The sequence below is a fragment of the Filicampus tigris genome, chromosome 4 (genome assembly GCF_054856515.1).
Source record: "Filicampus tigris isolate MCC_2025a chromosome 4, RoL_Ftig_1.0, whole genome shotgun sequence".
Lineage (NCBI taxonomy): Eukaryota > Metazoa > Chordata > Actinopteri > Syngnathiformes > Syngnathidae > Filicampus > Filicampus tigris.
Genome location: NC_141220.1, coordinates 26,301,483 through 26,314,605, shown reverse-complemented (window position 1 = coordinate 26,314,605; position 13,123 = coordinate 26,301,483). Strand labels below are relative to the sequence as shown.

Below are 13,123 nucleotides of genomic sequence, written 5' to 3'. Positions count from 1 at the left end.
TCATACATACCTTATCCATTTGTATGCAAAGTATGTCCTTGTCTTGGACATCTTTTGAGCGTGAAAATCTCTCCAATCCGTCATTCAGCGCAGTACACTTAAAGCTACAACCCGGAAGTGGAAGTCTTTCGTTCGTTCTCCTCCTGAAATAACATTGCGTTATTTTGCAATAATTCTTTTTTTTTCATGTCTTTTTTTTTTTTTTTTTTTACAAATTAATGCAATAAAAACTGAAAACCTATTGGTCTTATTATGCAAACGTTTTGCAATAAAACGCAAAGGGTATTGCATTATAACGCAATCTTAAATATTCTCGTGATGTCCCCTGGCGGGCTCCGTAGTCTGGTGACCGATGGTGGTTGTGTTGGCACTTACAGAATTTCCAGGATCAAATGTTCCCAAATTCCGTTTTATTAATTTATTTTTTTTATTATTTTTTTTTTCTTGGTTGTCCTACAGAATACTGTGGAACAGTTTTTATTCTTTTACCTTTATTTTTTTAATTAAATACTCATCCTAGAGAATGGCAGGGATGGAGTTTATTTTATTTATAAAGAATACCTTCTGAAAGACTGAGGTAATTTATCATTGTATTTTATTTTTATTTCATGTTTGTCTTGCTTGCCTTGAGGAATAGGCTACATCTCTCCACAAATGACGATTCAAAACTGTTTTCAATACGTGGGGTGCAACACGATTCAAGGGCAGCTCGATTTGAAAGTGGGACGATTCAATTTCCTCTTCGATTCTGATTCGATTCAAAATAGTACGGCTCAGTTCAGCTCAGATAATTTGTTTTTCTTTGTCGTCTAACAGAATGCCTTAGATCGATTTTTATTTATTCTTTGTTCCTCTGGACTGTCCTAAATGACACCAGGCAGCGATTGACAAGAATTCTCTTTTATTTCCTACCTTGTATTCCTTCTTGGGATGGGATGTACTGAGGGTCATGTGAGGACAGCCCTGCTTTTGGAAGTATGAGAGCCCCTCTCCCCCGCGCCTCTCCCATACCGCCTAACCCTGATTTTTTTTTTTAAAGGGGCCGCACCTTGTTAAAAGAAAACTTCCCATTGGCTGAAAGTGTAGGTGTGTCTCTCTCAGACGCGGAAATGGGGCGGGCTTTCGCGGAGTGCCTTTGCAGTCGTCACCTCCAGCGGGCGTGAGCCTCAGCGGACGTCCCTTGCTTTTGTACGGACGAGCTGGTTCCCTTTTTTGACAGCAGGCGGGCAGGCAGGCAGGCAGGCAGGCAACGCTGCAGGGGGAAACAAAACAAGGACGTTAGACGGCCTCTGCTGCTCCCTCCCTCGGCCTCTGTCTCCCTTATTGAGCCGCTTCTCGTCCAAGACACCCGGGCGACATGCTGGTTCCGGTTGGAGCTTCCTCTTTTAAGGTAAGACGTCTTCTTTTGGACACCTATTTAAACATGGGCTGTGCACACACCCACGCACATTATGGGAATGTTGTTTTGTCATGCACATGATAGTTTAAAGGCGGTGATTGTGCATGCGTTTATGTGGTGCTTATGATAGCTTTGCCATGTGCAGGCACACTTTATCTGATTTCAGTTTTATTGTTATTGTCGCAGACCGAGTGCAGGCTGCTCAGTGGCGTACGCCATCCAGTGCATCAACGCCTGCTCGTGGAAAACCATTATTACAGTACAGTAGCAGTGCACAGCAACAGTCTGTTTGGAAAAATATACTGGGCATTACTGCATATTAACGAACAAACAGGGGTATGAACTAGTAATGCAAACTGCTTGTTCACCAAAGTCTCTTAACAGATGACCGAATTCCTCAAACAACCAAACCACGTAGCAATAACATTAAAATGAGAACTATAAATAAAAGGTATCACGTTGGAATAGTGATATAAAAAGAAAAGATAAATGAGAGAATTTAATAAATTCAAGGTATGTGATCGGGTCAGTATCGGTAGATACTCAAAATCAAGTCACTGACTCGGGTGCAATAAAATCTGATTGGGAAATTTCGACAAACCTCTTCCCGTAAATGCTTCGGATTGGTCTAATATGGCGATCTTCTTTTTTTCAGTATTTTGATCGTCAAATGAAGGACAATAGACAATGTAACCCAGAGACAGCTATTTAAAAATGAGAAGAACTGTCTTTTAATTTGGGAAACAGACAGAACACTATTTTTTAAAATTCCACTTTATTAAAGGCACTGGTGTCAAAGTCAAGGCCTGGGGACACATAAAGTGCATCTACTTCATGTTTCTTGTGAAAAAGATTTGTTGCATTTTTTTTTTATTAGTTTCAGGCATTCTGGTTTTTAGAATGGCGATTGATAGTCACGAGTTAGTTATTTCATAATTCAAAATCGGTGTTAAGTTAAAACGGGGCCTTTTTGCATTGTGATTTTTTAGCTAGTGAACCTTTTTCCTTTCCTATCCAAGCAAGATGTCCAAGAGGTACTTGGAGGAAAGGTTGTTTGAATACTGAAAATGCTTATGGAAGTTACCTCGATGCAGCGTTAAACCCACCTTTGGCATAAATTACTCCTGAACAGCCTTTACGAAAGGATGTTACCTATAATCCTTTCACCGCAGCAATAGTTAAAGCAACAGATGAAATTTACCGACCCTATCCAAATACTCTCGCCGTAAGAAGATGTTCCCAGCAGGCCCACTAGTTGAAACATGGCATTCTGATTCATATTGCGTTTGTGGAATATGAGTTAAGCAGCAAAATCCACCTGTTTTTAGCCATCTCAGGGGGCGGCCATTTTGTCACTTCTGTCGACTGAAAATGACATCACAACTGCTCATGCGGGTATGTGATGTCATTTTCAGTGACAAAATGGCCACCCCCTGAGATTGCTAAAAACGGGTGGATTAACTCTTATTCCACAAACGCAATATTTATCAGAATGCCTTGTTTCAACTAATTGGCTTGGATTGACTTCCTCTTTAAGGAATAGTTTGATATACTATCTATTGATCTAGTGATGTTGCCTTTGTCGGACTTTTGAGTTCTGACCACCATAATCATATTCAAAGAGTGGTTGTGGTTGATTTGTACTCCAGCTTTCCTGTCAAATCCAAAAGGAAAATAACTTTTTGGGGTGCAGTACAATTTGGAACCGGAGATGTATAATTGGCGTCTGCCCCCAAAGTGAGACTTTACATAGTTGGATGTAACAAAATGAGAGGCGGGATTTTATCCTCTTATGTGGTGAAACTGGACAGTCAGGTTCTCGTTCCCCGACGGAAAAGTTTCAGATGTTTAGGATTGAGGTGGGTGAAGAGGCCTATTGTCAGCTGTCTGAGCAAAAACCATACGGTTCCACATGCCTGCACTTTGCGCTAGCGGTGGTGAAAGATGTTGGCATTGGGACAGGTCATTGTATTGGAGCAAGACCATCTTTGTTTTCATTAAGGTGTGCTTGCTGAAAAGGCCACAAAGTGACATAATTCCAATTTTTGGCACAAAAATGGAAAAAAAAAACCTGCATGGAATTAGGTGTCTTCAGATCGGAATCTGATATTTTCCAGGATATGTATCTGTTGATTTCCATATTGTCTCTGCCTGCTGTGACACTTGTGGAGTTATTTACATGCAATTTGGGCATCTGCGCATGCAGCTTCTTTCATGTGTTCTGTCTGTCAAGTGCAAACACAGCCATGTTGGATATGTGTCTTTGAAATGTTTGTGAAAAAAATAAAATAAAATCTGACATTGGCATTAAATTAGAATTCGACACTCTGAGCCTGCAGTGTAAATTATTCTTGGAGTTAAAATCCTAGAAAAAAACTGTATTGTTTTGGACGTTCGGTTACATCACAGGGTTATTGCACATATAACTGCCAACATTGAGGGAAAGTTATACAATGTTTGAATGGCTCAAAAGTTGTAGAAAAGTGTTATTTATCTCTGCTATCAGTTTTACTCTGATTTCTACTTCCTGTGTTGGTTCCATTGCGACTGACTTAGACTCTCAGTCAGCATGCTGACCAAGCTAACAGCACTATTTAATCTTCATGTGCTAGCCGCTAGCTATCTGCCAGAATCTTGTCACTTATGAACTACAAAGGTAGAGTGTTCTAAACATCTAAAGTGTTTTTGTTTACAGTTCATAGTGCTTTTGTTTACAGTTCATAGTGCTCCAGGGTAGCGGGTGAGCCCATGTCAACCGACTTTGGTCGAGAGAAGCGCATTGGTTGCTAGCCATTGGTAGCCATTGACAATTTAGAGTCTTTAATGAACCCAGCGCGCATGTTTATGGAAAATGAGACAGGGTTTTCCATACCAGACAATTGTCTATCATTATTAACTGGCTATTCTTTGAGTGTGGACTAAGAGCCTTTGAGCCCACCCTGGCGGGTTTCACCTTTTGAGCGTTGTCTATACAACATGTTATGCCCTCTTCTTACTGTATGTGCGCGTCTGTTCTTTGTTGTGCAATTTGTGACCTCTATCAACAAGCTTATGACCTTCATGAAGCCCCCTCTGAGCCTTCCTTACGCTAAAGTCCTTGTGGGACGGGGAATAGGATTGAGGCCCTCCAGCCAGACTTACTGTAAGCAGCTCTCGAGGAGATTGACGGTGCTAATGAAAACCCAAGGGTCACTGGATGCTCAAGTGTGTAGTTCCAGTTCGAGGGAAAAGCTATCGCCAAATGTTCAGAACTCTTTTTTTTTTCCATAACATGGTTGTACGCTAGCTCAACTTTTCATACAATAGCTGACGTCCGCTAACTCCTAAAAAAGAAAAAAAAAAAATCTGTCAATATTTGTCTTTGTTGGAAAACTTGATCAGTCACCTTTACAACGTTGTAGGGAATATAACTTGTAGGTTTGTGCTACTGTGGTTTGAGCAACAGCTAAACAAACTGCTAAACTGATTATCAGGCTTTCCAATGACACTTCTTACAAAAAGGTAGCAGTATTTTAGGGTTTGGGTGAAATTTCAGGATGGACCTAAAATGCTCTATAACCTAAACCGGTGAATTTAATTTGACCTTCTCTAAACTTCGGCATCGACAGTTGAGTGTTTCAGTACTTTTTTGCGTAGCTTCGGGTCATGTCGACCATGTCTAATCTTCAAAGTAATACCCTAAAATACACCTACAAAGAAGTCCTTTAAATTGATGAACGTAGTGGCCGCTTCAACATCAAATGGGAAGTACCTAAAAGAAAAACGACCCTAGGACAATCAGCTTGTTCATCAAAGCAATAGCAGAGGCCAACAAACTCCCAACTGGAATCCCGCACATGGGCTGGGCGATACGTCCTAAAATTCATACCACAGTATAAATGATCATGATAGGCTATATATCGCGATAGAAGGATATGTGTAAAAAATTGTCATGGAAGTATTTCTGAATGATAATCTGTTAGCTAAGTGAAAGAGAAGGAGCGAAAGTTAAGACGACGACAAAAAACAAAAACAACTCAAAACCCAGGCCAACTAATTCTGGTTTTCGGACACGTGTGCTAGCTGTGTAGCTCTGGTATTATTTTCTTTCCAGACACATTAATTTTCCTGGTAATTTGCTCTTCATTGTTAATTACTCGTCATGATTTAGCAACTCCTTGTTCTCCTTTCGCGATAACAATACTTGTCAGAAGCATAGCTTATTCGTCGCCATGGAGGTGAGGAATACTGACTTAGAGTAGCGTCTTTGCATGCTGGATGGACAATGTTTAGCCATGCAAATTAGCGTAGCGCCTAGCATTCCTCCAGTACTTCTCGAGCAACCGGGAAAGCAGGCCGGATAGGTAATTGTTTGAAATAAATGCAGGTGTAGCGAGCAGCTCTTCCAACTCCAAAGTCAGACGAGTTGAAGCCGTTTTCACACTGAGGCAGATAAAATGACGTCTCCAACAAGTGTTGTTGTGATTCGTCGTGGAGTCCAAATCTGCACCCGAGGACTCATTTTTAATGTACGTATAATGTATTGTCTTTTTTTTTTTTTATTATTCTTGACTAATATCGTTTGCATACGCTCCATACATAATGAGCTAGCTAATAAAACAAAACAATAAACATTATTACAATCAGGCTATTCAACAGTATTCAACAGAAGATGGATATGGGCTTCTTCTGTATCTATATATTGAGAGTTTTGCTTGTTCTAGTCGCCTGGTATTTAGCCTCTGATGCACTGTTTGTAAACAGCCATATATCCGCTGGTGCGGCTTCTCTGCGGTTGATTTTATGATGTGATCATGTGTCTCATAAACGCATCAAAGCATTGCTAAATGGAAGATGCGCTGCTTTGCCTGCTTTCTGGCCAACATCTAAAGAGAACATTTGGTTCCCTAGTACAAATGACACAAATTGGTGTCGTCGCGTCGCCAGCACCAAACCAAAAACCCAACTACATTCATCGTAATGGTGAGTTGTATTTTCAATCATTTGTTTTGATTTGTTTTTGCTGTTTCACCAAACTGGAAACCTCTCCATATTGCTTGATGTTAAACTGATCCGAGCCGGCGAGGGCGAGCTAGCCGTCTCACCTTGAGCGCGTGGGCGAAACGGAGCGACTCGGCACTCTGGTGTCACGCTGGAAAATGTCATCAGAGACGCATGCAGCTGTCATAGCAAATAGAAACGTCGCGCGTTGGACGGCCTCGCTCGGATCGTAATGGCTCTTTTGTGAGAGATTGCGCCACTGCCGTCTGCTGTCCTCGTAGTCCTCGGCTGCCACAGCATGGAGGCCGTTGAACCCTGGCACACAACAGCTGGTGCGAACGTTACAGAGCCCCGCTGAACATTCCCTCCCCCGTGACTCCACAGCCTCGATGTGTTCATTGTGGTCGTCACATTGACACTATTTTCATCTCTGGGGGAGAAGGTAAAGGTGAATTGAGTTTAGACGGGATTGTGATTTTATTACGTCCATCCGTGCGTGCTAAAACCATTCCGCTATAAAATACCTACTTTTGATAGCGCAGGAGAGTTGCTTTGGCAGTTCGGCGGAGTAATGACATGTATGTCTCAACAGCCGAGAGCGTGCGAGTTTGAATCCCGGCTCTGGCCCTCCTGTGTGGAGTTTGCATGTTCTCCCACATTGCGGGACGGGACAAACGATTAAAATGTTGCCTGTTGGTTTATTGGGCAGTGGTTTTCATTGCACAGTGATGATATGATGTAGATTAGGCATACCTTAAAGACAAAATAATAATAATAATAATACATTTTATTTGTATAGCGCTTTTCATATCACGCCTCACAGCAAAAATAAGTGAGTAAAATAAAACCTGCTGCTAAAACAAAAACAGTTAAAACCAACAGAAGAAGAAAAAAATAGCAAAGATTAAGTAAAATCAACCCAAATATATATTTTTTCAAGAATATGTTCCTAGCAAAGCCAACTAGTCTAAACACGGCATTCAGATTAATATTGCGTTTGAGCAATATGAGTCAAAGCAGCAAAATCCACGCCTTTTTAGCCATCTCAGGAGGCGGCCATTTTGTCACTTCTGTCGACTGAATATGACATCACAACTACTCAGGGCTCAGGTAACGACCAATCACGGCTCAGCTTCAGAGAACAGGTCAGCCATGATTAGTTGCCTGAGATTAGCCCTGAGTAGTTGTGATGTCATTTTCAGTCGACAGAAGTGACAAAATGGCCGCCCCCTGAGATAACTAAAAACGGGTGGATTAACTCTTATCCCACAAACGCAATATTTATCAGAATGCCTTGTTTCAACTAGTGGGCATGCATAGAACATATTCTTGAAAAAAATATACTTGGGTTGACTTCCCTTTCAGCGATTTAAGTGCGGCAAAATAAGTAGTACACAGCTTTTCGTAGAGTAATATCCCCCCCGCCGATCTAGTGGCTAAATTCGCTCACTCAGCTCTTGATTGCGCACTGGGAGCAGCAAGCCGTGTTCCATGTAGTACGTGTCAAGCTGTGCGTCAGTTTTGTACGATTTACAGTCTGGATGAACTGTAGAGATGTTTCACAACCAGCATGGGGCTCTGGAAATAAAGCGGCCTGGCGCGGAATGGACGTGTTGCTCAAGGTCAGGGTCACAAGTGACTGCCCGTTTTGAACAGCTGGCAACCGGGAGGACGAAACTAGCCGTTATTACAATGGCCATTGCGTAACGCGCGGCATAAGCCCAGACTGGACTGTGGGTCAATCTTACCTAGAGACGGTGTCATCTCTATTTGACTAACACAACAGCTTCTATTTAAAGCATTACAAATCTGTGGCTTAAATAGAGCCTTCATAACTATTTTTTGCTATCTTATCTTCTCCGCTGTTGGTTGAATGTCAACTCTTGTGCATTCTCCAGTGCGCAATTCTTTGGCAGATATTCTATATCAGGCCTTCTTAAATTGTGGTGTTCGCGCCGCCAGGTGCACTGCAGGGAGTGTGTGAAGTGAAATGTTTCATGGGGGTCAAGTAGCACATTGTGAAATTACACCTTCATTGTGTATGTGATACAAGGACACGTGGATGGAATGCAAGGTGGTCAGATTGCAACATACCCTCGAATAGAGAACTGTTCTATTCCAGAACAACGTTCTATTTGAGGGGCCAATAGGAAAGGTGATGGCGGAGTGCTAACAAAAGTAGACCAATCAGATGGAAACGCTTCACTGTTATTTCCTGGATGGCTGCTACGCAAGCACGTCCAAATATGGGCAGGGTACACCGTGGCTCCTCCCATGCGGCCCCGACGAAAAACAAGTGCAGTGTGAAAAGGCCTTTTTGGCGCGCGTTGTTGAAAAAGCCCCATGATGACCTGTTGTGTTATATTCCAGCCACAGGAGGCGATAAAGGGGATCTATTTTCATGCCGTTAACATGTATTTATGTATGGCTCCAAAAAAAAAAAAATTCTTTGTGGTGAATGAATTTTTAAAAGGCAGATTTATTTTCACTTTACAGGATCTTTAAAGGCTTTGGGCTATAAAAAGGCGTGTCCAGTGTGTCCAGGGGCAACTTGGTGCGTCAATTTACAAAATACAAAATTCATGACACACTTGCGAGCACACTTTTTTTTTTTTAACCACAGAGTGTGCTAAAAACAGCAGGTCATCGTAGAAGTTTCAAGGTAACGCAATACCCTGACACAGTGCACCCTGGTTCGCGTGGTTGCACGCTCCATTTGCCTTCTGCCTTTTGCTAGCCTGAGCATTTTCAACATCTTATTTCGTCATCGCGGAGGTCAGAGTTCGCCAGGCTTTATGTAACGTAACTTTTGAGTGTAGAGACGCAAGATCTTGAGTAGCACCCGCTAGTGCTACTCATTAAAAGCCAACCCTGCCTCGTTGGCAATGGAGTCTATTGATTTGCAGCTATTTGGGGAAACAAAAGCGGTTACGGTGCTTTGTTATTGAAGGCTTTCTCAATTCTTTTTTTTTGTATTAAAATAGCAGCGCATTTCACACATTTCAACTCAATAAAAAAGCTAAAATGTGTATTGCAATTTTGCAGACGCCTGAGTACAATCCTGATGATTTGAATCAGGTGTGTTGGAGGAGGGAGACATCTAAAACAGGCTGGATAGGGGCTCTCGATGTAAGCATTTAAAATGTTATGACCTCTTCCCAAGGGTTTTTGGAGGATAGTTTGTGGTGTATTCATGGTTGAAATGATTAATATAGGCATCTCTAACTACTTTCTGGTTAACCCCGCTATGAAATTGGCTATTTGTGGTCGGGTCCACTGCATTGTTTAGGTGCCCTCTGGTGGCATCTGTCAGGCCATAGCTTTGTCCAATCCCAAAAAGTGCTTTACTGCTATCTTTTGGTATTTACAGGCAATGACAAACCTTTTTCTGTGGGCGTCAATTACTGGTGGATTTTTGCTATGTGTGGCAGCTGAGGATTCACCCAAATAACGTTTGGACCAATTATGTCAAATTTGCTTTTTTCTCATAGCAGAAATGTGTTTGGGAATCACTGATGAATCTAAAAGTGCAAGTCAATCCAAACATGTTTTTTTTTTTTCAAGAATATGTTCTATGCAGTTCCACTATTGAAACATGATATTACGTTTTTGGAATAAGAATTAATCCACCCGTTTTTATGCATCTCGGGAGGCGGCCATTTTGTCACGTCTGTCGACTGAAAATGACATCACAGTGTCTCAGGGCTCAGGTATCGACCAATCACAGCTCACTTGTCGTCTGAATTTAGGCCATGATTGGTCGTTATCTGAGCACTTGAGACACTGTGATGTCATTTCCAGTCGACAGAAATGACAAAATGGCCGCCCTCTGAGATGGCTAAAAGCGGTTGGATTTTTCTGCTTAACTCATATTCCACAAATACAATATTAATAAGAATGCCTTGTTTCAACTAGTGAGCCTGCACAAAACATATTCTTGAATAACTATGTGTTTGGGTTGACCCCTTAAATGGATTGTCGAATTCAGACTGTCTGATCCAAAAATAGCATCCTCCCTTGTCTTTATGCTCTGCTGCTGACCCCTGTTCAAATGATAAACCCCCCCAAAAAACAATGATTTTAGCCATTTGCTATCACGCCTCCCATCTGTGACAAACCGCCACTAAAGTCCAATGTCAATCACACCCCGACGCCTTGCACTTTGCGCCGTCGCCATGACGACGACAAGGAGCCAGCCCGGCGTATCAGCTCCGTCTGATAAAGGGCCGCTTCAGTGTTTACATTGCCAGCGCGGTGGTCCGAGATGAGTGAGGCGACGAGACCTTTAAACAAATCATCAGGCGGCGCACGCGGTCATAGCCCACATCGGCCCATAGTCACACTCTGAGACCACCGCCGTGACCCCTGTGCTCCTCACAGACCTGTCACACTCACAGGAACCGAGGCTTAAACATTAACCGGTGAATGCCGAGTAATCATCATACGAGCTCTTGGGAAAGGCAGACAGCGATGTCATATTTTGTCAGGGACGATTGAGGGAACGGTTGGCAAGTGTAAGGTAAGATGATTGTGTTTCGATGTCCTTTGTTCGACCTCATTTTTGGAAAATTTTTGGAAAGTAACAATTCCTTCAGAAGGAGTTGTTAAGACTGGGAATGTAATATTGCAGCAATGCATTACGGGTGTTACATACACACAACAAATTGACGGGTAACGCTTTGAAATCAGAAGTCAGGGAAAATCGTTTGTTCAGCAATTTTTCAATTTGTTTTCAAAATGGGCTTGTTCAACAAATGCTTTTAATATCAACAAGAATAAAAGTGAAGACAATTTGCCATTTTTGTACAGATTTGAGTAAGAAATGAACTAAAGGCAAATGATGTGTTTTAGCGGACCGCACATAATTATTTGGACCCAGGTCAAGTTTGAAAATGTTAGATGTTGGTTTGTCCGGCTCTTTCTGACAACACTTGGCCACATGACTGATGAATCAGTTTTACATTAAATCATTTTTCATTTGTCACGTCAACATCCAAAATTGCACACGGGAAGGTTTGAACTCAGATTCAAACCCAAAACTTCAATAGTGTGACTAAAGGCAGATGTGCTAACCACAAGTCCCACCACAACGCTGCCGGTTTGATTTCTGCCTTCTGTGTTTTAAAAAAATAAAAACTTACCATTTTCTACTGATCTTACGTATCATATGATAAAATGAATCCTGCCCCTAGTTAGTCGCTATGCTAGCTAGACAAAATACAGTGGTATGAGTAACCTGGCTTGACCCCGATATGATTCGCCATTTGACTTTTTTTTTTGTATCGTTTTTTTTGCTGGACTTGCGAGCAAAAATTTGACAAACGAACTCTAGATGGTGGCAACGAACTTCACAACAAGCAGCAACTCGGCAGACAGTGAACAGTAGTGTCCTTCAATAAAGAGGCCAAGTTCTACTTCAAGCTAGCTTATTGCCACTTGCCTGTTGAGGTTAACTGTCAAATGTAACATATAACAAACACGCTTTAACATAAAAGAGAAAATGACATTTTGTGTACTTATAAAAAGCACATAACTTTGCCCTACGAAAGTCTGCTAGCTTAATGCTCGTAGAAAACAAAGTCGACTAGCTTAGTGCTAACACGTGGTGGGAAATGCCATAGACACACCATGCTTATTGGATTAATGCAGGTAATTTTGGTGTACAAACTGTTCAACTATGTTATTATTTAATGTTTAGGTTAAATATTCTTGTTGATGTTTTTTGGTGGGCTTCAGTGGATTTATGGCATTTCTATTAGGAGAGATGACTTGAGGTTTGATTGGTTTGAGTTACAAGCATGGTCATGAAATTTAAGTCCTCAACATTTTTTTTCATCATTCATCTTTTCAAAAAAAATGTATTTATTTTTTTTAGAAGCCGCTGCGTAATTTATAAAAATTTTGTTGAACTGCAGTATTTGCTGCAGAGGCTTTATGTATAAAAGACAACAGGTGATTTGTGACTCCTTTGTTCCCCGCGCCGGCTGTGAAAACTTACTTCGCATTGTTCCACTACAATCCCTGGAGGGGGTGAAAAGTCAGAAGGTGTCTGCAAGCCGGGCTCGTCTTCTCGCCGTGTTAACCCGCCTCAGCTGGAGCGCGCGCCGCAGCGTTGAGTGAGGGCGTTAAGCAACTGAGAACAAATCCGTTGGACTGTGTGGATTATTTATGGCACGTTCAAGCCTGTTGTGATCATCTGAACGGCTGATGCAACATGTAAGCTATTTTGGGAGCAAACTGTATAGCTTTTACTTATGTAAACAATAGATTTAATCGGCTTTGCTCATTAAAACAGGAATGGGAAAGCTATGGGCTGCGGGCCACATGCAGGCATTTGATGTTGTTTAATATTTGCCTTTGTTGCATTCATTTATTCGTTTCTTCCTACGGTCGGTTTATTGATTAACCTTGCTGTTAATTTGTGGGTCAAACTGACCCGTGTTAAAGTGACCCAGTGTTACAAAATTTAAAATGATCACTTTTTGTCATATGTGAAAAATATACCATACAGCTCATTGATTTGTATTTCACTGATTTCCAAAATTTGTAGGAACATTTAAAAACTATTCCCTGCCATTGACAGCTATAGTATGTCAAAGATGACCCATTTTTGCTTTAACGAAGAATCCAACATAACGGGGTGGATTTTAAATCAAATGTAACAATTGAATATAATTGAATTTTATTTGGGCGGCACGGTGGTCGACTGGTTAGCACGTCCGCCTCACAGTTCAGAGGTCGCGG

The 13,123-nt window shown here is 41.6% G+C and overlaps 1 protein-coding gene and 1 long non-coding RNA gene across 4 annotated transcripts in view; one reads left to right on the top strand and one right to left on the bottom strand.

Annotated features, from left to right (window-relative positions):
* Positions 1-526, bottom strand: part of LOC147149159 (uncharacterized) — a 41,705-nt gene extending 41,179 nt beyond the window's left edge. Inside the window, exon 1 of the long non-coding RNA XR_015086536.1 lies at positions 11-526. This is a non-coding gene — a long non-coding RNA (uncharacterized LOC147149159). The remainder of the gene's footprint in view (positions 1-10) is intronic.
* Positions 527-1,140: 614 nt separating this feature from the next.
* pparab (peroxisome proliferator-activated receptor alpha b) overlaps positions 1,141-13,123 on the top strand; it is a 31,721-nt gene continuing 19,738 nt past the window's right edge. For 2 of the 3 annotated variants that reach the window (XM_086028674.1, XM_086028672.1), the window contains exon 1: positions 1,141-1,390. The gene's annotated coding sequence lies outside the window, so the exon portion shown is untranslated. Of the gene's footprint in view, positions 1,391-6,266; positions 6,362-13,123 lie in introns of those variants that run through there. The other variant, XM_086028673.1, reaches the window with a different exon arrangement.